This window comes from Mytilus galloprovincialis, chromosome 4, assembly GCF_965363235.1.
Source record: "Mytilus galloprovincialis chromosome 4, xbMytGall1.hap1.1, whole genome shotgun sequence".
NCBI classification, from domain to species: domain Eukaryota; kingdom Metazoa; phylum Mollusca; class Bivalvia; order Mytilida; family Mytilidae; genus Mytilus; species Mytilus galloprovincialis.
The window spans coordinates 70,624,227-70,650,654 of record NC_134841.1 but is presented as its reverse complement, the minus strand read 5'-3'; the positions used below and the strand labels follow the sequence as shown (position 1 = coordinate 70,650,654).

At 32.8% G+C, this 26,428-nt stretch overlaps 30 non-coding genes across 30 annotated transcripts; all 30 read left to right on the top strand.

Moving 5' to 3' along the window:
• Positions 1 to 275: 275 nt before the first annotated feature.
• On the top strand, positions 276 to 497 carry LOC143073892 (small nucleolar RNA U3). Its single transcript, XR_012977663.1, has one exon. It is a non-coding gene; the product is annotated as a small nucleolar RNA U3 (small nucleolar RNA).
• A 663-nt stretch (positions 498 to 1,160) lies between these two features.
• On the top strand, positions 1,161 to 1,382 carry LOC143073890 (small nucleolar RNA U3). The gene has a single exon (XR_012977662.1). It is a non-coding gene; the product is annotated as a small nucleolar RNA U3 (small nucleolar RNA).
• Positions 1,383 to 2,045: 663 nt separating this feature from the next.
• LOC143073921 (small nucleolar RNA U3) lies at positions 2,046 to 2,268 on the top strand. Its single transcript, XR_012977692.1, has one exon. It is a non-coding gene; the product is annotated as a small nucleolar RNA U3 (small nucleolar RNA).
• A 663-nt stretch (positions 2,269 to 2,931) lies between these two features.
• On the top strand, positions 2,932 to 3,153 carry LOC143073889 (small nucleolar RNA U3). Its single transcript, XR_012977661.1, has one exon. It is a non-coding gene; the product is annotated as a small nucleolar RNA U3 (small nucleolar RNA).
• Positions 3,154 to 3,816: 663 nt separating this feature from the next.
• LOC143073888 (small nucleolar RNA U3) lies at positions 3,817 to 4,038 on the top strand. The gene has a single exon (XR_012977660.1). It is a non-coding gene; the product is annotated as a small nucleolar RNA U3 (small nucleolar RNA).
• Positions 4,039 to 4,701: 663 nt separating this feature from the next.
• Positions 4,702 to 4,923, top strand: LOC143073887 (small nucleolar RNA U3). The gene has a single exon (XR_012977659.1). It is a non-coding gene; the product is annotated as a small nucleolar RNA U3 (small nucleolar RNA).
• A 663-nt stretch (positions 4,924 to 5,586) lies between these two features.
• Positions 5,587 to 5,808, top strand: LOC143073886 (small nucleolar RNA U3). Its single transcript, XR_012977658.1, has one exon. It is a non-coding gene; the product is annotated as a small nucleolar RNA U3 (small nucleolar RNA).
• A 663-nt stretch (positions 5,809 to 6,471) lies between these two features.
• Positions 6,472 to 6,693, top strand: LOC143073884 (small nucleolar RNA U3). The gene has a single exon (XR_012977656.1). It is a non-coding gene; the product is annotated as a small nucleolar RNA U3 (small nucleolar RNA).
• Positions 6,694 to 7,356: 663 nt separating this feature from the next.
• On the top strand, positions 7,357 to 7,578 carry LOC143073883 (small nucleolar RNA U3). The gene has a single exon (XR_012977655.1). It is a non-coding gene; the product is annotated as a small nucleolar RNA U3 (small nucleolar RNA).
• A 663-nt stretch (positions 7,579 to 8,241) lies between these two features.
• On the top strand, positions 8,242 to 8,463 carry LOC143073920 (small nucleolar RNA U3). The gene has a single exon (XR_012977691.1). It is a non-coding gene; the product is annotated as a small nucleolar RNA U3 (small nucleolar RNA).
• A 663-nt stretch (positions 8,464 to 9,126) lies between these two features.
• Positions 9,127 to 9,348, top strand: LOC143073882 (small nucleolar RNA U3). Its single transcript, XR_012977654.1, has one exon. It is a non-coding gene; the product is annotated as a small nucleolar RNA U3 (small nucleolar RNA).
• A 663-nt stretch (positions 9,349 to 10,011) lies between these two features.
• On the top strand, positions 10,012 to 10,233 carry LOC143073881 (small nucleolar RNA U3). The gene has a single exon (XR_012977653.1). It is a non-coding gene; the product is annotated as a small nucleolar RNA U3 (small nucleolar RNA).
• Positions 10,234 to 10,896: 663 nt separating this feature from the next.
• On the top strand, positions 10,897 to 11,118 carry LOC143073880 (small nucleolar RNA U3). Its single transcript, XR_012977652.1, has one exon. It is a non-coding gene; the product is annotated as a small nucleolar RNA U3 (small nucleolar RNA).
• Positions 11,119 to 11,781: 663 nt separating this feature from the next.
• Positions 11,782 to 12,003, top strand: LOC143073879 (small nucleolar RNA U3). Its single transcript, XR_012977651.1, has one exon. It is a non-coding gene; the product is annotated as a small nucleolar RNA U3 (small nucleolar RNA).
• Positions 12,004 to 12,666: 663 nt separating this feature from the next.
• LOC143073878 (small nucleolar RNA U3) lies at positions 12,667 to 12,888 on the top strand. Its single transcript, XR_012977650.1, has one exon. It is a non-coding gene; the product is annotated as a small nucleolar RNA U3 (small nucleolar RNA).
• Positions 12,889 to 13,551: 663 nt separating this feature from the next.
• LOC143073918 (small nucleolar RNA U3) lies at positions 13,552 to 13,773 on the top strand. Its single transcript, XR_012977689.1, has one exon. It is a non-coding gene; the product is annotated as a small nucleolar RNA U3 (small nucleolar RNA).
• A 663-nt stretch (positions 13,774 to 14,436) lies between these two features.
• LOC143073877 (small nucleolar RNA U3) lies at positions 14,437 to 14,658 on the top strand. The gene has a single exon (XR_012977649.1). It is a non-coding gene; the product is annotated as a small nucleolar RNA U3 (small nucleolar RNA).
• Positions 14,659 to 15,321: 663 nt separating this feature from the next.
• On the top strand, positions 15,322 to 15,543 carry LOC143073876 (small nucleolar RNA U3). Its single transcript, XR_012977648.1, has one exon. It is a non-coding gene; the product is annotated as a small nucleolar RNA U3 (small nucleolar RNA).
• Positions 15,544 to 16,206: 663 nt separating this feature from the next.
• On the top strand, positions 16,207 to 16,428 carry LOC143073923 (small nucleolar RNA U3). Its single transcript, XR_012977694.1, has one exon. It is a non-coding gene; the product is annotated as a small nucleolar RNA U3 (small nucleolar RNA).
• Positions 16,429 to 17,091: 663 nt separating this feature from the next.
• Positions 17,092 to 17,313, top strand: LOC143073875 (small nucleolar RNA U3). The gene has a single exon (XR_012977647.1). It is a non-coding gene; the product is annotated as a small nucleolar RNA U3 (small nucleolar RNA).
• A 663-nt stretch (positions 17,314 to 17,976) lies between these two features.
• Positions 17,977 to 18,198, top strand: LOC143073873 (small nucleolar RNA U3). Its single transcript, XR_012977645.1, has one exon. It is a non-coding gene; the product is annotated as a small nucleolar RNA U3 (small nucleolar RNA).
• Positions 18,199 to 18,861: 663 nt separating this feature from the next.
• Positions 18,862 to 19,083, top strand: LOC143073872 (small nucleolar RNA U3). Its single transcript, XR_012977644.1, has one exon. It is a non-coding gene; the product is annotated as a small nucleolar RNA U3 (small nucleolar RNA).
• A 663-nt stretch (positions 19,084 to 19,746) lies between these two features.
• Positions 19,747 to 19,968, top strand: LOC143073871 (small nucleolar RNA U3). Its single transcript, XR_012977643.1, has one exon. It is a non-coding gene; the product is annotated as a small nucleolar RNA U3 (small nucleolar RNA).
• Positions 19,969 to 20,631: 663 nt separating this feature from the next.
• Positions 20,632 to 20,853, top strand: LOC143073869 (small nucleolar RNA U3). The gene has a single exon (XR_012977642.1). It is a non-coding gene; the product is annotated as a small nucleolar RNA U3 (small nucleolar RNA).
• Positions 20,854 to 21,516: 663 nt separating this feature from the next.
• Positions 21,517 to 21,738, top strand: LOC143073868 (small nucleolar RNA U3). The gene has a single exon (XR_012977641.1). It is a non-coding gene; the product is annotated as a small nucleolar RNA U3 (small nucleolar RNA).
• Positions 21,739 to 22,401: 663 nt separating this feature from the next.
• On the top strand, positions 22,402 to 22,623 carry LOC143073867 (small nucleolar RNA U3). The gene has a single exon (XR_012977640.1). It is a non-coding gene; the product is annotated as a small nucleolar RNA U3 (small nucleolar RNA).
• A 663-nt stretch (positions 22,624 to 23,286) lies between these two features.
• Positions 23,287 to 23,514, top strand: LOC143073936 (small nucleolar RNA U3). Its single transcript, XR_012977706.1, has one exon. It is a non-coding gene; the product is annotated as a small nucleolar RNA U3 (small nucleolar RNA).
• A 663-nt stretch (positions 23,515 to 24,177) lies between these two features.
• Positions 24,178 to 24,399, top strand: LOC143073866 (small nucleolar RNA U3). Its single transcript, XR_012977639.1, has one exon. It is a non-coding gene; the product is annotated as a small nucleolar RNA U3 (small nucleolar RNA).
• Positions 24,400 to 25,062: 663 nt separating this feature from the next.
• LOC143073865 (small nucleolar RNA U3) lies at positions 25,063 to 25,284 on the top strand. The gene has a single exon (XR_012977638.1). It is a non-coding gene; the product is annotated as a small nucleolar RNA U3 (small nucleolar RNA).
• A 663-nt stretch (positions 25,285 to 25,947) lies between these two features.
• Positions 25,948 to 26,169, top strand: LOC143073922 (small nucleolar RNA U3). The gene has a single exon (XR_012977693.1). It is a non-coding gene; the product is annotated as a small nucleolar RNA U3 (small nucleolar RNA).
• Positions 26,170 to 26,428: the final 259 nt, after the last annotated feature.

Below are 26,428 nucleotides of genomic sequence, written 5' to 3'. Positions count from 1 at the left end.
TAGACTTAGGATTGTCATAGTCATAGTAATAATTTGGTTATTTCCCCTTGAACGTACGTGTTTTACATATATACCGTAACGTTTAAAACTCAAAAGCTGAATGAAAATCCTGCTATATTTTCTTCTTCTGTATTTGATTACGTTTCAAAATTACAATTGCAACTTGGTATTGTGTGCGTTTTTACACGTAATCATGTAATAAGAAAAAATACTATTAACCTTATTTTACTGAACATATCACATTTGTAAAACTCATGTAGAGATCCTGCGCGGGTAAGATCATACTTTTAGGGATCATTTCTATAGTATGTATCGCCGGGACGTCAGATAACTCTGACTGGACCTAAACCCACGATGAAGAGAAATAGCGTTTTCTTCTGAGCGTGAAGCTGACCGAGACTGTCTCTAGCTTGGTGAGACACGGTCTTCGGTCATTGATGACCGTTCCTCTCCCTCTTAAGTGGGGAGTTGGAGGAAGGAAACGCATTCTGAGTGGTAAAAAAATAAATAATAAAATCATCTTGCTTTTAAAAGTATTCGTATTTCCACATCTATAACTTTAGACCATATAGAAATAATCAAACTCCAGAAAAGTCCTTTCAGGTATTATATCTTCTCAGAATTACTTTTTCTCATGATAACAATTCAAGTCCGCAAAGTTTTATTTTTTAATTTTATTGGGATGTCTTATAGCTACACAATTTAAACTAACTTTATTTCGCTGCAATTCTAAATTTTCAAGTTGACCATTTATAGATATATATTATACATGTAGGTTGCACTTTTTAAATGTAGCTGATGTATATACAACACCTCTTTTTGACCTAATATTGTGGTTATTTGTTTAAACTACTTAATTTTGTTACCAAAAATATGCTTTTGTACTAGACTTAGGATTGTCATAGTCATAGTAATAATTTGGTTATTTCCCCTTGAACGTACGTGTTTTACATATATACCGTAACGTTTAAAACTCAAAAGCTGAATGAAAATCCTGCTATATTTTCTTCTTCTGTATTTGATTACGTTTCAAAATTACAATTGCAACTTGGTATTGTGTGCGTTTTTACACGTAATCATGTAATAAGAAAAAATACTATTAACCTTATTTTACTGAACATATCACATTTGTAAAACTCATGTAGAGATCCTGCGCGGGTAAGATCATACTTTTAGGGATCATTTCTATAGTATGTATCGCCGGGACGTCAGATAACTCTGACTGGACCTAAACCCACGATGAAGAGAAATAGCGTTTTCTTCTGAGCGTGAAGCTGACCGAGACTGTCTCTAGCTTGGTGAGACACGGTCTTCGGTCATTGATGACCGTTCCTCTCCCTCTTAAGTGGGGAGTTGGAGGAAGGAAACGCATTCTGAGTGGTAAAAAAATAAATAATAAAATCATCTTGCTTTTAAAAGTATTCGTATTTCCACATCTATAACTTTAGACCATATAGAAATAATCAAACTCCAGAAAAGTCCTTTCAGGTATTATATCTTCTCAGAATTACTTTTTCTCATGATAACAATTCAAGTCCGCAAAGTTTTATTTTTTAATTTTATTGGGATGTCTTATAGCTACACAATTTAAACTAACTTTATTTCGCTGCAATTCTAAATTTTCAAGTTGACCATTTATAGATATATATTATACATGTAGGTTGCACTTTTTAAATGTAGCTGATGTATATACAACACCTCTTTTTGACCTAATATTGTGGTTATTTGTTTAAACTACTTAATTTTGTTACCAAAAATATGCTTTTGTACTAGACTTAGGATTGTCATAGTCATAGTAATAATTTGGTTATTTCCCCTTGAACGTACGTGTTTTACATATATACCGTAACGTTTAAAACTCAAAAGCTGAATGAAAATCCTGCTATATTTTCTTCTTCTGTATTTGATTACGTTTCAAAATTACAATTGCAACTTGGTATTGTGTGCGTTTTTACACGTAATCATGTAATAAGAAAAAATACTATTAACCTTATTTTACTGAACATATCACATTTGTAAAACTCATGTAGAGATCCTGCGCGGGTAAGATCATACTTTTAGGGATCATTTCTATAGTATGTATCGCCGGGACGTCAGATAACTCTGACTGGACCTAAACCCACGATGAAGAGAAATAGCGTTTTCTTCTTGAGCGTGAAGCTGACCGAGACTGTCTCTAGCTTGGTGAGACACGGTCTTCGGTCATTGATGACCGTTCCTCTCCCTCTTAAGTGGGGAGTTGGAGGAAGGAAACGCATTCTGAGTGGTAAAAAAATAAATAATAAAATCATCTTGCTTTTAAAAGTATTCGTATTTCCACATCTATAACTTTAGACCATATAGAAATAATCAAACTCCAGAAAAGTCCTTTCAGGTATTATATCTTCTCAGAATTACTTTTTCTCATGATAACAATTCAAGTCCGCAAAGTTTTATTTTTTAATTTTATTGGGATGTCTTATAGCTACACAATTTAAACTAACTTTATTTCGCTGCAATTCTAAATTTTCAAGTTGACCATTTATAGATATATATTATACATGTAGGTTGCACTTTTTAAATGTAGCTGATGTATATACAACACCTCTTTTTGACCTAATATTGTGGTTATTTGTTTAAACTACTTAATTTTGTTACCAAAAATATGCTTTTGTACTAGACTTAGGATTGTCATAGTCATAGTAATAATTTGGTTATTTCCCCTTGAACGTACGTGTTTTACATATATACCGTAACGTTTAAAACTCAAAAGCTGAATGAAAATCCTGCTATATTTTCTTCTTCTGTATTTGATTACGTTTCAAAATTACAATTGCAACTTGGTATTGTGTGCGTTTTTACACGTAATCATGTAATAAGAAAAAATACTATTAACCTTATTTTACTGAACATATCACATTTGTAAAACTCATGTAGAGATCCTGCGCGGGTAAGATCATACTTTTAGGGATCATTTCTATAGTATGTATCGCCGGGACGTCAGATAACTCTGACTGGACCTAAACCCACGATGAAGAGAAATAGCGTTTTCTTCTGAGCGTGAAGCTGACCGAGACTGTCTCTAGCTTGGTGAGACACGGTCTTCGGTCATTGATGACCGTTCCTCTCCCTCTTAAGTGGGGAGTTGGAGGAAGGAAACGCATTCTGAGTGGTAAAAAAATAAATAATAAAATCATCTTGCTTTTAAAAGTATTCGTATTTCCACATCTATAACTTTAGACCATATAGAAATAATCAAACTCCAGAAAAGTCCTTTCAGGTATTATATCTTCTCAGAATTACTTTTTCTCATGATAACAATTCAAGTCCGCAAAGTTTTATTTTTTAATTTTATTGGGATGTCTTATAGCTACACAATTTAAACTAACTTTATTTCGCTGCAATTCTAAATTTTCAAGTTGACCATTTATAGATATATATTATACATGTAGGTTGCACTTTTTAAATGTAGCTGATGTATATACAACACCTCTTTTTGACCTAATATTGTGGTTATTTGTTTAAACTACTTAATTTTGTTACCAAAAATATGCTTTTGTACTAGACTTAGGATTGTCATAGTCATAGTAATAATTTGGTTATTTCCCCTTGAACGTACGTGTTTTACATATATACCGTAACGTTTAAAACTCAAAAGCTGAATGAAAATCCTGCTATATTTTCTTCTTCTGTATTTGATTACGTTTCAAAATTACAATTGCAACTTGGTATTGTGTGCGTTTTTACACGTAATCATGTAATAAGAAAAAATACTATTAACCTTATTTTACTGAACATATCACATTTGTAAAACTCATGTAGAGATCCTGCGCGGGTAAGATCATACTTTTAGGGATCATTTCTATAGTATGTATCGCCGGGACGTCAGATAACTCTGACTGGACCTAAACCCACGATGAAGAGAAATAGCGTTTTCTTCTGAGCGTGAAGCTGACCGAGACTGTCTCTAGCTTGGTGAGACACGGTCTTCGGTCATTGATGACCGTTCCTCTCCCTCTTAAGTGGGGAGTTGGAGGAAGGAAACGCATTCTGAGTGGTAAAAAAATAAATAATAAAATCATCTTGCTTTTAAAAGTATTCGTATTTCCACATCTATAACTTTAGACCATATAGAAATAATCAAACTCCAGAAAAGTCCTTTCAGGTATTATATCTTCTCAGAATTACTTTTTCTCATGATAACAATTCAAGTCCGCAAAGTTTTATTTTTTAATTTTATTGGGATGTCTTATAGCTACACAATTTAAACTAACTTTATTTCGCTGCAATTCTAAATTTTCAAGTTGACCATTTATAGATATATATTATACATGTAGGTTGCACTTTTTAAATGTAGCTGATGTATATACAACACCTCTTTTTGACCTAATATTGTGGTTATTTGTTTAAACTACTTAATTTTGTTACCAAAAATATGCTTTTGTACTAGACTTAGGATTGTCATAGTCATAGTAATAATTTGGTTATTTCCCCTTGAACGTACGTGTTTTACATATATACCGTAACGTTTAAAACTCAAAAGCTGAATGAAAATCCTGCTATATTTTCTTCTTCTGTATTTGATTACGTTTCAAAATTACAATTGCAACTTGGTATTGTGTGCGTTTTTACACGTAATCATGTAATAAGAAAAAATACTATTAACCTTATTTTACTGAACATATCACATTTGTAAAACTCATGTAGAGATCCTGCGCGGGTAAGATCATACTTTTAGGGATCATTTCTATAGTATGTATCGCCGGGACGTCAGATAACTCTGACTGGACCTAAACCCACGATGAAGAGAAATAGCGTTTTCTTCTGAGCGTGAAGCTGACCGAGACTGTCTCTAGCTTGGTGAGACACGGTCTTCGGTCATTGATGACCGTTCCTCTCCCTCTTAAGTGGGGAGTTGGAGGAAGGAAACGCATTCTGAGTGGTAAAAAAATAAATAATAAAATCATCTTGCTTTTAAAAGTATTCGTATTTCCACATCTATAACTTTAGACCATATAGAAATAATCAAACTCCAGAAAAGTCCTTTCAGGTATTATATCTTCTCAGAATTACTTTTTCTCATGATAACAATTCAAGTCCGCAAAGTTTTATTTTTTAATTTTATTGGGATGTCTTATAGCTACACAATTTAAACTAACTTTATTTCGCTGCAATTCTAAATTTTCAAGTTGACCATTTATAGATATATATTATACATGTAGGTTGCACTTTTTAAATGTAGCTGATGTATATACAACACCTCTTTTTGACCTAATATTGTGGTTATTTGTTTAAACTACTTAATTTTGTTACCAAAAATATGCTTTTGTACTAGACTTAGGATTGTCATAGTCATAGTAATAATTTGGTTATTTCCCCTTGAACGTACGTGTTTTACATATATACCGTAACGTTTAAAACTCAAAAGCTGAATGAAAATCCTGCTATATTTTCTTCTTCTGTATTTGATTACGTTTCAAAATTACAATTGCAACTTGGTATTGTGTGCGTTTTTACACGTAATCATGTAATAAGAAAAAATACTATTAACCTTATTTTACTGAACATATCACATTTGTAAAACTCATGTAGAGATCCTGCGCGGGTAAGATCATACTTTTAGGGATCATTTCTATAGTATGTATCGCCGGGACGTCAGATAACTCTGACTGGACCTAAACCCACGATGAAGAGAAATAGCGTTTTCTTCTGAGCGTGAAGCTGACCGAGACTGTCTCTAGCTTGGTGAGACACGGTCTTCGGTCATTGATGACCGTTCCTCTCCCTCTTAAGTGGGGAGTTGGAGGAAGGAAACGCATTCTGAGTGGTAAAAAAATAAATAATAAAATCATCTTGCTTTTAAAAGTATTCGTATTTCCACATCTATAACTTTAGACCATATAGAAATAATCAAACTCCAGAAAAGTCCTTTCAGGTATTATATCTTCTCAGAATTACTTTTTCTCATGATAACAATTCAAGTCCGCAAAGTTTTATTTTTTAATTTTATTGGGATGTCTTATAGCTACACAATTTAAACTAACTTTATTTCGCTGCAATTCTAAATTTTCAAGTTGACCATTTATAGATATATATTATACATGTAGGTTGCACTTTTTAAATGTAGCTGATGTATATACAACACCTCTTTTTGACCTAATATTGTGGTTATTTGTTTAAACTACTTAATTTTGTTACCAAAAATATGCTTTTGTACTAGACTTAGGATTGTCATAGTCATAGTAATAATTTGGTTATTTCCCCTTGAACGTACGTGTTTTACATATATACCGTAACGTTTAAAACTCAAAAGCTGAATGAAAATCCTGCTATATTTTCTTCTTCTGTATTTGATTACGTTTCAAAATTACAATTGCAACTTGGTATTGTGTGCGTTTTTACACGTAATCATGTAATAAGAAAAAATACTATTAACCTTATTTTACTGAACATATCACATTTGTAAAACTCATGTAGAGATCCTGCGCGGGTAAGATCATACTTTTAGGGATCATTTCTATAGTATGTATCGCCGGGACGTCAGATAACTCTGACTGGACCTAAACCCACGATGAAGAGAAATAGCGTTTTCTTCTGAGCGTGAAGCTGACCGAGACTGTCTCTAGCTTGGTGAGACACGGTCTTCGGTCATTGATGACCGTTCCTCTCCCTCTTAAGTGGGGAGTTGGAGGAAGGAAACGCATTCTGAGTGGTAAAAAAATAAATAATAAAATCATCTTGCTTTTAAAAGTATTCGTATTTCCACATCTATAACTTTAGACCATATAGAAATAATCAAACTCCAGAAAAGTCCTTTCAGGTATTATATCTTCTCAGAATTACTTTTTCTCATGATAACAATTCAAGTCCGCAAAGTTTTATTTTTTAATTTTATTGGGATGTCTTATAGCTACACAATTTAAACTAACTTTATTTCGCTGCAATTCTAAATTTTCAAGTTGACCATTTATAGATATATATTATACATGTAGGTTGCACTTTTTAAATGTAGCTGATGTATATACAACACCTCTTTTTGACCTAATATTGTGGTTATTTGTTTAAACTACTTAATTTTGTTACCAAAAATATGCTTTTGTACTAGACTTAGGATTGTCATAGTCATAGTAATAATTTGGTTATTTCCCCTTGAACGTACGTGTTTTACATATATACCGTAACGTTTAAAACTCAAAAGCTGAATGAAAATCCTGCTATATTTTCTTCTTCTGTATTTGATTACGTTTCAAAATTACAATTGCAACTTGGTATTGTGTGCGTTTTTACACGTAATCATGTAATAAGAAAAAATACTATTAACCTTATTTTACTGAACATATCACATTTGTAAAACTCATGTAGAGATCCTGCGCGGGTAAGATCATACTTTTAGGGATCATTTCTATAGTATGTATCGCCGGGACGTCAGATAACTCTGACTGGACCTAAACCCACGATGAAGAGAAATAGCGTTTTCTTCTGAGCGTGAAGCTGACCGAGACTGTCTCTAGCTTGGTGAGACACGGTCTTCGGTCATTGATGACCGTTCCTCTCCCTCTTAAGTGGGGAGTTGGAGGAAGGAAACGCATTCTGAGTGGTAGAAAAATAAATAATAAAATCATCTTGCTTTTAAAAGTATTCGTATTTCCACATCTATAACTTTAGACCATATAGAAATAATCAAACTCCAGAAAAGTCCTTTCAGGTATTATATCTTCTCAGAATTACTTTTTCTCATGATAACAATTCAAGTCCGCAAAGTTTTATTTTTTAATTTTATTGGGATGTCTTATAGCTACACAATTTAAACTAACTTTATTTCGCTGCAATTCTAAATTTTCAAGTTGACCATTTATAGATATATATTATACATGTAGGTTGCACTTTTTAAATGTAGCTGATGTATATACAACACCTCTTTTTGACCTAATATTGTGGTTATTTGTTTAAACTACTTAATTTTGTTACCAAAAATATGCTTTTGTACTAGACTTAGGATTGTCATAGTCATAGTAATAATTTGGTTATTTCCCCTTGAACGTACGTGTTTTACATATATACCGTAACGTTTAAAACTCAAAAGCTGAATGAAAATCCTGCTATATTTTCTTCTTCTGTATTTGATTACGTTTCAAAATTACAATTGCAACTTGGTATTGTGTGCGTTTTTACACGTAATCATGTAATAAGAAAAAATACTATTAACCTTATTTTACTGAACATATCACATTTGTAAAACTCATGTAGCGATCCTGCGCGGGTAAGATCATACTTTTAGGGATCATTTCTATAGTATGTATCGCCGGGACGTCAGATAACCCTGACTGGACCTAAACCCACGATGAAGAGAAATAGCGTTTTCTTCTGAGCGTGAAGCTGACCGAGACTGTCTCTAGCTTGGTGAGACACGGTCTTCGGTCATTGATGACCGTTCCTCTCCCTCTTAAGTGGGGAGTTGGAGGAAGGAAACGCATTCTGAGTGGTAAAAAAATAAATAATAAAATCATCTTGCTTTTAAAAGTATTCGTATTTCCACATCTATAACTTTAGACCATATAGAAATAATCAAACTCCAGAAAAGTCCTTTCAGGTATTATATCTTCTCAGAATTACTTTTTCTCATGATAACAATTCAAGTCCGCAAAGTTTTATTTTTTAATTTTATTGGGATGTCTTATAGCTACACAATTTAAACTAACTTTATTTCGCTGCAATTCTAAATTTTCAAGTTGACCATTTATAGATATATATTATACATGTAGGTTGCACTTTTTAAATGTAGCTGATGTATATACAACACCTCTTTTTGACCTAATATTGTGGTTATTTGTTTAAACTACTTAATTTTGTTACCAAAAATATGCTTTTGTACTAGACTTAGGATTGTCATAGTCATAGTAATAATTTGGTTATTTCCCCTTGAACGTACGTGTTTTACATATATACCGTAACGTTTAAAACTCAAAAGCTGAATGAAAATCCTGCTATATTTTCTTCTTCTGTATTTGATTACGTTTCAAAATTACAATTGCAACTTGGTATTGTGTGCGTTTTTACACGTAATCATGTAATAAGAAAAAATACTATTAACCTTATTTTACTGAACATATCACATTTGTAAAACTCATGTAGAGATCCTGCGCGGGTAAGATCATACTTTTAGGGATCATTTCTATAGTATGTATCGCCGGGACGTCAGATAACTCTGACTGGACCTAAACCCACGATGAAGAGAAATAGCGTTTTCTTCTGAGCGTGAAGCTGACCGAGACTGTCTCTAGCTTGGTGAGACACGGTCTTCGGTCATTGATGACCGTTCCTCTCCCTCTTAAGTGGGGAGTTGGAGGAAGGAAACGCATTCTGAGTGGTAAAAAAATAAATAATAAAATCATCTTGCTTTTAAAAGTATTCGTATTTCCACATCTATAACTTTAGACCATATAGAAATAATCAAACTCCAGAAAAGTCCTTTCAGGTATTATATCTTCTCAGAATTACTTTTTCTCATGATAACAATTCAAGTCCGCAAAGTTTTATTTTTTAATTTTATTGGGATGTCTTATAGCTACACAATTTAAACTAACTTTATTTCGCTGCAATTCTAAATTTTCAAGTTGACCATTTATAGATATATATTATACATGTAGGTTGCACTTTTTAAATGTAGCTGATGTATATACAACACCTCTTTTTGACCTAATATTGTGGTTATTTGTTTAAACTACTTAATTTTGTTACCAAAAATATGCTTTTGTACTAGACTTAGGATTGTCATAGTCATAGTAATAATTTGGTTATTTCCCCTTGAACGTACGTGTTTTACATATATACCGTAACGTTTAAAACTCAAAAGCTGAATGAAAATCCTGCTATATTTTCTTCTTCTGTATTTGATTACGTTTCAAAATTACAATTGCAACTTGGTATTGTGTGCGTTTTTACACGTAATCATGTAATAAGAAAAAATACTATTAACCTTATTTTACTGAACATATCACATTTGTAAAACTCATGTAGAGATCCTGCGCGGGTAAGATCATACTTTTAGGGATCATTTCTATAGTATGTATCGCCGGGACGTCAGATAACTCTGACTGGACCTAAACCCACGATGAAGAGAAATAGCGTTTTCTTCTGAGCGTGAAGCTGACCGAGACTGTCTCTAGCTTGGTGAGACACGGTCTTCGGTCATTGATGACCGTTCCTCTCCCTCTTAAGTGGGGAGTTGGAGGAAGGAAACGCATTCTGAGTGGTAGAAAAATAAATAATAAAATCATCTTGCTTTTAAAAGTATTCGTATTTCCACATCTATAACTTTAGACCATATAGAAATAATCAAACTCCAGAAAAGTCCTTTCAGGTATTATATCTTCTCAGAATTACTTTTTCTCATGATAACAATTCAAGTCCGCAAAGTTTTATTTTTTAATTTTATTGGGATGTCTTATAGCTACACAATTTAAACTAACTTTATTTCGCTGCAATTCTAAATTTTCAAGTTGACCATTTATAGATATATATTATACATGTAGGTTGCACTTTTTAAATGTAGCTGATGTATATACAACACCTCTTTTTGACCTAATATTGTGGTTATTTGTTTAAACTACTTAATTTTGTTACCAAAAATATGCTTTTGTACTAGACTTAGGATTGTCATAGTCATAGTAATAATTTGGTTATTTCCCCTTGAACGTACGTGTTTTACATATATACCGTAACGTTTAAAACTCAAAAGCTGAATGAAAATCCTGCTATATTTTCTTCTTCTGTATTTGATTACGTTTCAAAATTACAATTGCAACTTGGTATTGTGTGCGTTTTTACACGTAATCATGTAATAAGAAAAAATACTATTAACCTTATTTTACTGAACATATCACATTTGTAAAACTCATGTAGAGATCCTGCGCGGGTAAGATCATACTTTTAGGGATCATTTCTATAGTATGTATCGCCGGGACGTCAGATAACTCTGACTGGACCTAAACCCACGATGAAGAGAAATAGCGTTTTCTTCTGAGCGTGAAGCTGACCGAGACTGTCTCTAGCTTGGTGAGACACGGTCTTCGGTCATTGATGACCGTTCCTCTCCCTCTTAAGTGGGGAGTTGGAGGAAGGAAACGCATTCTGAGTGGTAAAAAAATAAATAATAAAATCATCTTGCTTTTAAAAGTATTCGTATTTCCACATCTATAACTTTAGACCATATAGAAATAATCAAACTCCAGAAAAGTCCTTTCAGGTATTATATCTTCTCAGAATTACTTTTTCTCATGATAACAATTCAAGTCCGCAAAGTTTTATTTTTTAATTTTATTGGGATGTCTTATAGCTACACAATTTAAACTAACTTTATTTCGCTGCAATTCTAAATTTTCAAGTTGACCATTTATAGATATATATTATACATGTAGGTTGCACTTTTTAAATGTAGCTGATGTATATACAACACCTCTTTTTGACCTAATATTGTGGTTATTTGTTTAAACTACTTAATTTTGTTACCAAAAATATGCTTTTGTACTAGACTTAGGATTGTCATAGTCATAGTAATAATTTGGTTATTTCCCCTTGAACGTACGTGTTTTACATATATACCGTAACGTTTAAAACTCAAAAGCTGAATGAAAATCCTGCTATATTTTCTTCTTCTGTATTTGATTACGTTTCAAAATTACAATTGCAACTTGGTATTGTGTGCGTTTTTACACGTAATCATGTAATAAGAAAAAATACTATTAACCTTATTTTACTGAACATATCACATTTGTAAAACTCATGTAGAGATCCTGCGCGGGTAAGATCATACTTTTAGGGATCATTTCTATAGTATGTATCGCCGGGACGTCAGATAACTCTGACTGGACCTAAACCCACGATGAAGAGAAATAGCGTTTTCTTCTGAGCGTGAAGCTGACCGAGACTGTCTCTAGCTTGGTGAGACACGGTCTTCGGTCATTGATGACCGTTCCTCTCCCTCTTAAGTGGGGAGTTGGAGGAAGGAAACGCATTCTGAGTGGTAAAAAAATAAATAATAAAATCATCTTGCTTTTAAAAGTATTCGTATTTCCACATCTATAACTTTAGACCATATAGAAATAATCAAACTCCAGAAAAGTCCTTTCAGGTATTATATCTTCTCAGAATTACTTTTTCTCATGATAACAATTCAAGTCCGCAAAGTTTTATTTTTTAATTTTATTGGGATGTCTTATAGCTACACAATTTAAACTAACTTTATTTCGCTGCAATTCTAAATTTTCAAGTTGACCATTTATAGATATATATTATACATGTAGGTTGCACTTTTTAAATGTAGCTGATGTATATACAACACCTCTTTTTGACCTAATATTGTGGTTATTTGTTTAAACTACTTAATTTTGTTACCAAAAATATGCTTTTGTACTAGACTTAGGATTGTCATAGTCATAGTAATAATTTGGTTATTTCCCCTTGAACGTACGTGTTTTACATATATACCGTAACGTTTAAAACTCAAAAGCTGAATGAAAATCCTGCTATATTTTCTTCTTCTGTATTTGATTACGTTTCAAAATTACAATTGCAACTTGGTATTGTGTGCGTTTTTACACGTAATCATGTAATAAGAAAAAATACTATTAACCTTATTTTACTGAACATATCACATTTGTAAAACTCATGTAGAGATCCTGCGCGGGTAAGATCATACTTTTAGGGATCATTTCTATAGTATGTATCGCCGGGACGTCAGATAACTCTGACTGGACCTAAACCCACGATGAAGAGAAATAGCGTTTTCTTCTGAGCGTGAAGCTGACCGAGACTGTCTCTAGCTTGGTGAGACACGGTCTTCGGTCATTGATGACCGTTCCTCTCCCTCTTAAGTGGGGAGTTGGAGGAAGGAAACGCATTCTGAGTGGTAGAAAAATAAATAATAAAATCATCTTGCTTTTAAAAGTATTCGTATTTCCACATCTATAACTTTAGACCATATAGAAATAATCAAACTCCAGAAAAGTCCTTTCAGGTATTATATCTTCTCAGAATTACTTTTTCTCATGATAACAATTCAAGTCCGCAAAGTTTTATTTTTTAATTTTATTGGGATGTCTTATAGCTACACAATTTAAACTAACTTTATTTCGCTGCAATTCTAAATTTTCAAGTTGACCATTTATAGATATATATTATACATGTAGGTTGCACTTTTTAAATGTAGCTGATGTATATACAACACCTCTTTTTGACCTAATATTGTGGTTATTTGTTTAAACTACTTAATTTTGTTACCAAAAATATGCTTTTGTACTAGACTTAGGATTGTCATAGTCATAGTAATAATTTGGTTATTTCCCCTTGAACGTACGTGTTTTACATATATACCGTAACGTTTAAAACTCAAAAGCTGAATGAAAATCCTGCTATATTTTCTTCTTCTGTATTTGATTACGTTTCAAAATTACAATTGCAACTTGGTATTGTGTGCGTTTTTACACGTAATCATGTAATAAGAAAAAATACTATTAACCTTATTTTACTGAACATATCACATTTGTAAAACTCATGTAGCGATCCTGCGCGGGTAAGATCATACTTTTAGGGATCATTTCTATAGTATGTATCGCCGGGACGTCAGATAACCCTGACTGGACCTAAACCCACGATGAAGAGAAATAGCGTTTTCTTCTGAGCGTGAAGCTGACCGAGACTGTCTCTAGCTTGGTGAGACACGGTCTTCGGTCATTGATGACCGTTCCTCTCCCTCTTAAGTGGGGAGTTGGAGGAAGGAAACGCATTCTGAGTGGTAAAAAAATAAATAATAAAATCATCTTGCTTTTAAAAGTATTCGTATTTCCACATCTATAACTTTAGACCATATAGAAATAATCAAACTCCAGAAAAGTCCTTTCAGGTATTATATCTTCTCAGAATTACTTTTTCTCATGATAACAATTCAAGTCCGCAAAGTTTTATTTTTTAATTTTATTGGGATGTCTTATAGCTACACAATTTAAACTAACTTTATTTCGCTGCAATTCTAAATTTTCAAGTTGACCATTTATAGATATATATTATACATGTAGGTTGCACTTTTTAAATGTAGCTGATGTATATACAACACCTCTTTTTGACCTAATATTGTGGTTATTTGTTTAAACTACTTAATTTTGTTACCAAAAATATGCTTTTGTACTAGACTTAGGATTGTCATAGTCATAGTAATAATTTGGTTATTTCCCCTTGAACGTACGTGTTTTACATATATACCGTAACGTTTAAAACTCAAAAGCTGAATGAAAATCCTGCTATATTTTCTTCTTCTGTATTTGATTACGTTTCAAAATTACAATTGCAACTTGGTATTGTGTGCGTTTTTACACGTAATCATGTAATAAGAAAAAATACTATTAACCTTATTTTACTGAACATATCACATTTGTAAAACTCATGTAGAGATCCTGCGCGGGTAAGATCATACTTTTAGGGATCATTTCTATAGTATGTATCGCCGGGACGTCAGATAACTCTGACTGGACCTAAACCCACGATGAAGAGAAATAGCGTTTTCTTCTGAGCGTGAAGCTGACCGAGACTGTCTCTAGCTTGGTGAGACACGGTCTTCGGTCATTGATGACCGTTCCTCTCCCTCTTAAGTGGGGAGTTGGAGGAAGGAAACGCATTCTGAGTGGTAAAAAAATAAATAATAAAATCATCTTGCTTTTAAAAGTATTCGTATTTCCACATCTATAACTTTAGACCATATAGAAATAATCAAACTCCAGAAAAGTCCTTTCAGGTATTATATCTTCTCAGAATTACTTTTTCTCATGATAACAATTCAAGTCCGCAAAGTTTTATTTTTTAATTTTATTGGGATGTCTTATAGCTACACAATTTAAACTAACTTTATTTCGCTGCAATTCTAAATTTTCAAGTTGACCATTTATAGATATATATTATACATGTAGGTTGCACTTTTTAAATGTAGCTGATGTATATACAACACCTCTTTTTGACCTAATATTGTGGTTATTTGTTTAAACTACTTAATTTTGTTACCAAAAATATGCTTTTGTACTAGACTTAGGATTGTCATAGTCATAGTAATAATTTGGTTATTTCCCCTTGAACGTACGTGTTTTACATATATACCGTAACGTTTAAAACTCAAAAGCTGAATGAAAATCCTGCTATATTTTCTTCTTCTGTATTTGATTACGTTTCAAAATTACAATTGCAACTTGGTATTGTGTGCGTTTTTACACGTAATCATGTAATAAGAAAAAATACTATTAACCTTATTTTACTGAACATATCACATTTGTAAAACTCATGTAGAGATCCTGCGCGGGTAAGATCATACTTTTAGGGATCATTTCTATAGTATGTATCGCCGGGACGTCAGATAACTCTGACTGGACCTAAACCCACGATGAAGAGAAATAGCGTTTTCTTCTGAGCGTGAAGCTGACCGAGACTGTCTCTAGCTTGGTGAGACACGGTCTTCGGTCATTGATGACCGTTCCTCTCCCTCTTAAGTGGGGAGTTGGAGGAAGGAAACGCATTCTGAGTGGTAGAAAAATAAATAATAAAATCATCTTGCTTTTAAAAGTATTCGTATTTCCACATCTATAACTTTAGACCATATAGAAATAATCAAACTCCAGAAAAGTCCTTTCAGGTATTATATCTTCTCAGAATTACTTTTTCTCATGATAACAATTCAAGTCCGCAAAGTTTTATTTTTTAATTTTATTGGGATGTCTTATAGCTACACAATTTAAACTAACTTTATTTCGCTGCAATTCTAAATTTTCAAGTTGACCATTTATAGATATATATTATACATGTAGGTTGCACTTTTTAAATGTAGCTGATGTATATACAACACCTCTTTTTGACCTAATATTGTGGTTATTTGTTTAAACTACTTAATTTTGTTACCAAAAATATGCTTTTGTACTAGACTTAGGATTGTCATAGTCATAGTAATAATTTGGTTATTTCCCCTTGAACGTACGTGTTTTACATATATACCGTAACGTTTAAAACTCAAAAGCTGAATGAAAATCCTGCTATATTTTCTTCTTCTGTATTTGATTACGTTTCAAAATTACAATTGCAACTTGGTATTGTGTGCGTTTTTACACGTAATCATGTAATAAGAAAAAATACTATTAACCTTATTTTACTGAACATATCACATTTGTAAAACTCATGTAGAGATCCTGCGCGGGTAAGATCATACTTTTAGGGATCATTTCTATAGTATGTATCGCCGGGACGTCAGATAACTCTGACTGGACCTAAACCCACGATGAAGAGAAATAGCGTTTTCTTTTGAGCGTGAAGCTGACCGAGACTGTCTCTAGCTTGGTGAGACACGGTCTTCGGTCATTGATGACCGTTCCTCTCCCTCTTAAGTGGGGAGTTGGAGGAAGGAAACGCATTCTGAGTGGTAGAAAAATAAATAATAAAATCATCTTGCTTTTAAAAGTATTCGTATTTCCACATCTATAACTTTAGACCATATAGAAATAATCAAACTCCAGAAAAGTCCTTTCAGGTATTATATCTTCTTAGAATTACTTTTTCTCATGATAACAATTCAAGTCCGCAAAGTTTTATTTTTTAATTTTATTGGGATGTCTTATAGCTAAACAATTTAAACTAACTTTATTTCGCTGCAATTCTAAATTTTCAAGTTGACCATTTATAGATATATATTATACATGTAGGTTGCACTTTTTAAATGTAGCTGATGTATATACAACACCTCTTTTTGACCTAATATTGTGGTTATTTGTTTAAACTACTTAATTTTGTTACCAAAAATATGCTTTTGTACTAGACTTAGGATTGTCATAGTCATAGTAATAATTTGGTTATTTCCCCTTGAACGTACGTGTTTTACATATATACCGTAACGTTTAAAACTCAAAAGCTGAATGAAAATCCTGCTATATTTTCTTCTTCTGTATTTGATTACGTTTCAAAATTACAATTGCAACTTGGTATTGTGTGCGTTTTTACACGTAATCATGTAATAAGAAAAAATACTATTAACCTTATTTTACTGAACATATCACATTTGTAAAACTCATGTAGAGATCCTGCGCGGGTAAGATCATACTTTTAGGGATCATTTCTATAGTATGTATCGCCGGGACGTCAGATAACTCTGACTGGACCTAAACCCACGATGAAGAGAAATAGCGTTTTCTTCTGAGCGTGAAGCTGACCGAGACTGTCTCTAGCTTGGTGAGACACGGTCTTCGGTCATTGATGACCGTTCCTCTCCCTCTTAAGTGGGGAGTTGGAGGAAGGAAACGCATTCTGAGTGGTAGAAAAATAAATAATAAAATCATCTTGCTTTTAAAAGTATTCGTATTTCCACATCTATAACTTTAGACCATATAGAAATAATCAAACTCCAGAAAAGTCCTTTCAGGTATTATATCTTCTCAGAATTACTTTTTCTCATGATAACAATTCAAGTCCGCAAAGTTTTATTTTTTAATTTTATTGGGATGTCTTATAGCTACACAATTTAAACTAACTTTATTTCGCTGCAATTCTAAATTTTCAAGTTGACCATTTATAGATATATATTATACATGTAGGTTGCACTTTTTAAATGTAGCTGATGTATATACAACACCTCTTTTTGACCTAATATTGTGGTTATTTGTTTAAACTACTTAATTTTGTTACCAAAAATATGCTTTTGTACTAGACTTAGGATTGTCATAGTCATAGTAATAATTTGGTTATTTCCCCTTGAACGTACGTGTTTTACATATATACCGTAACGTTTAAAACTCAAAAGCTGAATGAAAATCCTGCTATATTTTCTTCTTCTGTATTTGATTACGTTTCAAAATTACAATTGCAACTTGGTATTGTGTGCGTTTTTACACGTAATCATGTAATAAGAAAAAATACTATTAACCTTATTTTACTGAACATATCACATTTGTAAAACTCATGTAGCGATCCTGCGCGGGTAAGATCATACTTTTAGGGATCATTTCTATAGTATGTATCGCCGGGACGTCAGATAACTCTGACTGGACCTAAACCCACGATGAAGAGAAATAGCGTTTTCTTCTGAGCGTGAAGCTGACCGAGACTGTCTCTAGCTTGGTGAGACACGGTCTTCGGTCATTGATGACCGTTCCTCTCCCTCTTAAGTGGGGAGTTGGAGGAAGGAAACGCATTCTGAGTGGTAGAAAAATAAATAATAAAATCATCTTGCTTTTAAAAGTATTCGTATTTCCACATCTATAACTTTAGACCATATAGAAATAATCAAACTCCAGAAAAGTCCTTTCAGGTATTATATCTTCTCAGAATTACTTTTTCTCATGATAACAATTCAAGTCTGCAAAGTTTTATTTTTTAATTTTATTGGGATGTCTTATAGCTACACAATTTAAACTAACTTTATTTCGCTGCAATTCTAAATTTTCAAGTTGACCATTTATAGATATATATTATACATGTAGGTTGCACTTTTTAAATGTAGCTGATGTATATACAACACCTCTTTTTGACCTAATATTGTGGTTATTTGTTTAAACTACTTAATTTTGTTACCAAAAATATGCTTTTGTACTAGACTTAGGATTGTCATAGTCATAGTAATAATTTGGTTATTTCCCCTTGAACGTACGTGTTTTACATATATACCGTAACGTTTAAAACTCAAAAGCTGAATGAAAATCCTGCTATATTTTCTTCTTCTGTATTTGATTACGTTTCAAAATTACAATTGCAACTTGGTATTGTGTGCGTTTTTACACGTAATCATGTAATAAGAAAAAATACTATTAACCTTATTTTACTGAACATATCACATTTGTAAAACTCATGTAGCGATCCTGCGCGGGTAAGATCATACTTTTAGGGATCATTTCTATAGTATGTATCGCCGGGACGTCAGATAACTCTGACTGGACCTAAACCCACGATGAAGAGAAATAGCGTTTTCTTCTGAGCGTGAAGCTGACCGAGACTGTCTCTAGCTTGGTGAGACACGGTCTTCGGTCATTGATGACCGTTCCTCTCCCTCTTAAGTGGGGAGTTGGAGGAAGGAAACGCATTCTGAGTGGTAGAAAAATAAATAATAAAATCATCTTGCTTTTAAAAGTATTCGTATTTCCACATCTATAACTTTAGACCATATAGAAATAATCAAACTCCAGAAAAGTCCTTTCAGGTATTATATCTTCTCAGAATTACTTTTTCTCATGATAACAATTCAAGTCTGCAAAGTTTTATTTTTTAATTTTATTGGGATGTCTTATAGCTACACAATTTAAACTAACTTTATTTCGCTGCAATTCTAAATTTTCAAGTTGACCATTTATAGATATATATTATACATGTAGGTTGCACTTTTTAAATGTAGCTGATGTATATACAACACCTCTTTTTGACCTAATATTGTGGTTATTTGTTTAAACTACTTAATTTTGTTACCAAAAATATGCTTTTGTACTAGACTTAGGATTGTCATAGTCATAGTAATAATTTGGTTATTTCCCCTTGAACGTTCGTGTTTTACATATATACCGTAACGTTTAAAACTCAAAAGCTGAATGAAAATCCTGCTATATTTTCTTCTTCTGTATTTGATTACGTTTCAAAATTACAATTGCAACTTGGTATTGTGTGCGTTTTTACACGTAATCATGTAATAAGAAAAAATACTATTAACCTTATTTTACTGAACATATCACATTTGTAAAACTCATGTAGCGATCCTGCGCGGGTAAGATCATACTTTTAGGGATCATTTCTATAGTATGTATCGCCGGGACGTCAGATAACTCTGACTGGACCTAAACCCACGATGAAGAGAAATAGCGTTTTCTTCTGAGCGTGAAGCTGACCGAGACTGTCTCTAGCTTGGTGAGACACGGTCTTCGGTCATTGATGACCGTTCCTCTCCCTCTTAAGTGGGGAGTTGGAGGAAGGAAACGCATTCTGAGTGGTAAAAAAATAAATAATAAAATCATCTTGCTTTTAAAAGTATTCGTATTTCCACATCTATAACTTTAGACCATATAGAAATAATCAAACTCCAGAAAAGTCCTTTCAGGTATTATATCTTCTCAGAATTACTTTTTCTCATGATAACAATTCAAGTCCGCAAAGTTTTATTTTTTAATTTTATTGGGATGTCTTATAGCTACACAATTTAAACTAACTTTATTTCGCTGCAATTCTAAATTTTCAAGTTGACCATTTATAGATATATATTATACATGTAGGTTGCACTTTTTAAATGTAGCTGATGTATATACAACACCTCTTTTTGACCTAATATTGTGGTTATTTGTTTAAACTACTTAATTTTGTTACCAAAAATATGCTTTTGTACTAGACTTAGGATTGTCATAGTTATAGTAATAATTTGGTTATTTCCCCTTGAACGTACGTGTTTTACATATATACCGTAACGTTTAAAACTCAAAAGCTGAATGAAAATCCTGCTATATTTTCTTCTTCTGTATTTGATTACGTTTCAAAATTACAATTGCAACTTGGTATTGTGTGCGTTTTTACACGTAATCATGTAATAAGAAAAAATACTATTAACCTTATTTTACTGAACATATCACATTTGTAAAACTCATGTAGCGATCCTGCGCGGGTAAGATCATACTTTTAGGGATCATTTCTATAGTATGTATCGCCGGGACGTCAGATAACTCTGACTGGACCTAAACCCACGATGAAGAGAAATAGCGTTTTCTTCTGAGCGTGAAGCTGACCGAGACTGTCTCTAGCTTGGTGAGACACGGTCTTCGGTCATTGATGACCGTTCCTCTCCCTCTTAAGTGGGGAGTTGGAGGAAGGAAACGCATTCTGAGTGGTAAAAAAATAAATAATAAAATCATCTTGCTTTTAAAAGTATTCGTATTTCCACATCTATAACTTTAGACCATATAGAAATAATCAAACTCCACAAAAGTCCTTTCAGGTATTATATCTTCTCAGAATTACTTTTTCTCATGATAACAATTCAAGTCCGCAAAGTTTTATTTTTTAATTTTATTGGGATGTCTTATAGCTACACAATTTAAACTAACTTTATTTCGCTGCAATTCTAAATTTTCAAGTTGACCATTTATAGATATATATTATACATGTAGGTTGCACTTTTTAAATGTAGCTGATGTATATACAACACCTCTTTTTGACCTAATATTGTGGTTATTTGTTTAAACTACTTAATTTTGTTACCAAAAATATGCTTTTGTACTAGACTTAGGATTGTCATAGTTATAGTAATAATTTGGTTATTTCCCCTTGAACGTACGTGTTTTACATATATACCGTAACGTTTAAAACTCAAAAGCTGAATGAAAATCCTGCTATATTTTCTTCTTCTGTATTTGATTACGTTTCAAAATTACAATTGCAACTTGGTATTGTGTGCGTTTTTACACGTAATCATGTAATAAGAAAAAATACTATTAACCTTATTTTACTGAACATATCACATTTGTAAAACTCATGTAGCGATCCTGCGCGGGTAAGATCATACTTTTAGGGATCATTTCTATAGTATGTATCGCCGGGACGTCAGATAACTCTGACTGGACCTAAACCCACGATGAAGAGAAATAGCGTTTTCTTCTGAGCGTGAAGCTGACCGAGACTGTCTCTAGCTTGGTGAGACACGGTCTTCGGTCATTGATGACCGTTCCTCTCCCTCTTAAGTGGGGAGTTGGAGGAAGGAAACGCATTCTGAGTGGTAAAAAAATAAATAATAAAATCATCTTGCTTTTAAAAGTATTCGTATTTCCACATCTATAACTTTAGACCATATAGAAATAATCAAACTCCAGAAAAGTCCTTTCAGGTATTATATCTTCTCAGAATTACTTTTTCTCATGATAACAATTCAAGTCCGCAAAGTTTTATTTTTTAATTTTATTGGGATGTCTTATAGCTACACAATTTAAACTAACTTTATTTCGCTGCAATTCTAAATTTTCAAGTTGACCATTTATAGATATATATTATACATGTAGGTTGCACTTTTTAAATGTAGCTGATGTATATACAACACCTCTTTTTGACCTAATATTGTGGTTATTTGTTTAAACTACTTAATTTTGTTACCAAAAATATGCTTTTGTACTAGACTTAGGATTGTCATAGTCATAGTAATAATTTGGTTATTTCCCCTTGAACGTACGTGTTTTACATATATACCGTAACGTTTAAAACTCAAAAGCTGAATGAAAATCCTGCTATATTTTCTTCTTCTGTATTTGATTACGTTTCAAAATTACAATTGCAACTTGGTATTGTGTGCGTTTTTACACGTAATCATGTAATAAGAAAAAATACTATTAACCTTATTTTACTGAACATATCACATTTGTAAAACTCATGTAGAGATCCTGCGCGGGTAAGATCATACTTTTAGGGATCATTTCTATAGTATGTATCGCCGGGACGTCAGATAACTCTGACTGGACCTAAACCCACGATGAAGAGAAATAGCGTTTTCTTCTGAGCGTGAAGCTGACCGAGACTGTCTCTAGCTTGGTGAGACACGGTCTTCGGTCATTGATGACCGTTCCTCTCCCTCTTAAGTGGGGAGTTGGAGGAAGGAAACGCATTCTGAGTGGTAGAAAAATAAATAATAAAATCATCTTGCTTTTAAAAGTATTCGTATTTCCACATCTATAACTTTAGACCATATAGAAATAATCAAACTCCAGAAAAGTCCTTTCAGGTATTATATCTTCTCAGAATTACTTTTTCTCATGATAACAATTCAAGTCCGCAAAGTTTTATTTTTTAATTTTATTGGGATGTCTTATAGCTAGACAATTTAAACTAACTTTATTTCGCTGCAATTCTAAATTTTCAAGTTGACCATTTATAGATATATATTATACATGTAGGTTGCACTTTTTAAATGTAGCTGATGTATATACAACACCTCTTTTTGACCTAATATTGTGGTTATTTGTTTAAACTACTTAATTTTGTTACCAAAAATATGCTTTTGTACTAGACTTAGGATTGTCATAGTCATAGTAATAATTTGGTTATTTCCCCTTGAACGTACGTGTTTTACATATATACCGTAACGTTTAAAACTCAAAAGCTGAATGAAAATCCTGCTATATTTTCTTCTTCTGTATTTGATTACGTTTCAAAATTACAATTGCAACTTGGTATTGTGTGCGTTTTTACACGTAATCATGTAATAAGAAAAAATACTATTAACCTTATTTTACTGAACATATCACATTTGTAAAACTCATGTAGCGATCCTGCGCGGGTAAGATCATACTTTTAGAGATCATTTCTATAGTATGTATCGCCGGGACGTCAGATAACTCTGACTGGACCTAAACCCACGATGAAGAGAAATAGCGTTTTCTTCTGAGCGTGAAGCTGACCGAGACTGTCTCTAGCTTGGTGAGACACGGTCTTCGGTCATTGATGACCGTTCCTCTCCCTCTTAAGTGGGGAGTTGGAGGAAGGAAACGCATTCGCATTCTGAGTGGTAAAAAAATAAATAATAAAATCATCTTGCTTTTAAAAGTATTCGTATTTCCACATCTATAACTTTAGACCATATAGAAATAATCAAACTCCAGAAAAGTCCTTTCAGGTATTATATCTTCTCAGAATTACTTTTTCTCATGATAACAATTCAAGTCCGCAAAGTTTTATTTTTTAATTTTATTGGGATGTCTTATAGCTACACAATTTAAACTAACTTTATTTCGCTGCAATTCTAAATTTTCAAGTTGACCATTTATAGATATATATTATACATGTAGGTTGCACTTTTTAAATGTAGCTGATGTATATACAACACCTCTTTTTGACCTAATATTGTGGTTATTTGTTTAAACTACTTAATTTTGTTACCAAAACTATGCTTTTGTACTAGACTTAGGATTGTCATAGTCATAGTAATAATTTGGTTATTTCCCCTTGAACGTACGTGTTTTACATATATACCGTAACGTTTAAAACTCAAAAGCTGAATGAAAATCCTGCTATATTTTCTTCTTCTGTATTTGATTACGTTTCAAAATTACAATTGCAACTTGGTATTGTGTGCGTTTTTACACGTAATCATGTAATAAGAAAAAATACTATTAACCTTATTTTACTGAACATATCACATTTGTAAAACTCATGTAGCGATCCTGCGCGGGTAAGATCATACTTTTAGGGATCATTTCTATAGTATGTATCGCCGGGACGTCAGATAACTCTGACTGGACCTAAACCCACGATGAAGAGAAATAGCGTTTTCTTCTGAGCGTGAAGCTGACCGAGACTGTCTCTAGCTTGGTGAGACACGGTCTTCGGTCATTGATGACCGTTCCTCTCCCTCTTAAGTGGGGAGTTGGAGGAAGGAAACGCATTCTGAGTGGTAGAAAAATAAATAATAAAATCATCTTGCTTTTAAAAGTATTCGTATTTCCACATCTATAACTTTAGACCATATAGAAATAATCAAACTCCAGAAAAGTCCTTTCAGGTATTATATCTTCTCAGAATTACTTTTTCTCATGATAACAATTCAAGTCCGCAAAGTTTTATTTTTTAATTTTATTGGGATGTCTTATAGCTACACAATTTAAACTAACTTTATTTCGCTGCAATTCTAAATTTTCAAGTTGACCATTTATAGATATATATTATACATGTAGGTTGCACTTTTTAAATGTAGCTGATGTATATACAACACCTCTTTTTGACCTAATATTGTGGTTATTTGTTTAAACTACTTAATTTTGTTACCAAAAATATGCTTTTGTACTAGACTTAGGATTGTCATAGTCATAGTAATAATTTGGTTATTTCCCCTTGAACGTACGTGTTTTACATATATACCGTAACGTTTAAAACTCAAAAGCTGAATGAAAATCCTGCTATATTTTCTTCTTCTGTATTTGATTACGTTTCAAAATTACAATTGCAACTTGGTATTGTGTGCGTTTTTACACGTAATCATGTAATAAGAAAAAATACTATTAACCTTATTTTACTGAACATATCACATTTGTAAAACTCATGTAGCGATCCTGCGCGGGTAAGATCATACTTTTAGGGATCATTTCTATAGTATGTATCGCCGGGACGTCAGATAACTCTGACTGGACCTAAACCCACGATGAAGAGAAATAGCGTTTTCTTCTGAGCGTGAAGCTGACCGAGACTGTCTCTAGCTTGGTGAGACACGGTCTTCGGTCATTGATGACCGTTCCTCTCCCTCTTAAGTGGGGAGTTGGAGGAAGGAAACGCATTCTGAGTGGTAAAAAAATAAATAATAAAATCATCTTGCTTTTAAAAGTATTCGTATTTCCACATCTATAACTTTAGACCATATAGAAATAATCAAACTCCAGAAAAGTCCTTTCAGGTATTATATCTTCTCAGAATTACTTTTTCTCATGATAACAATTCAAGTCCGCAAAGTTTTATTTTTTAATTTTATTGGGATGTCTTATAGCTAGACAATTTAAACTAACTTTATTTCGCTGCAATTCTAAATTTTCAAGTTGACCATTTATAGATATATATTATACATGTAGGTTGCACTTTTTAAATGTAGCTGATGTATATACAACACCTCTTTTTGACCTAATATTGTGGTTATTTGTTTAAACTACTTAATTTTGTTACCAAAACTATGCTTTTGTACTAGACTTAGGATTGTCATAGTCATAGTAATAATTTGGTTATTTCCCCTTGAACGTACGTGTTTTACATATATACCGTAACGTTTAAAACTCAAAAGCTGAATGAAAATCCTGCTATATTTTCTTCTTCTGTATTTGATTACGTTTCAAAATTACAATTGCAACTTGGTATTGTGTGCGTTTTTACACGTAATCATGTAATAAGAAAAAATACTATTAACCTTATTTTACTGAACATATCACATTTGTAAAACTCATGTAGAGATCCTGCGCGGGTAAGATCATACTTTTAGGGATCATTTCTATAGTATGTATCGCCGGGACGTCAGATAACTCTGACTGGACCTAAACCCACGATGAAGAGAAATAGCGTTTTCTTCTGAGCGTGAAGCTGACCGAGACTGTCTCTAGCTTGGTGAGACACGGTCTTCGGTCATTGATGACCGTTCCTCTCCCTCTTAAGTGGGGTGTTGGAGGAAGGAAACGCATTCTGAGTGGTAAAAAAATAAATAATAAAATCATCTTGCTTTTAAAAGTATTCGTATTTCCACATCTATAACTTTAGACCATATAGAAATAATCAAACTCCAGAAAAGTCCTTTCAGGTATTATATCTTCTCAGAATTACTTTTTCTCATGATAACAATTCAAGTCCGCAAAGTTTTATTTTTTAATTTTATTGGGATGTCTTATAGCTAGACAATTTAAACTAACTTTATTTCGCTGCAATTCTAAATTTTCAAGTTGACCATTTATAG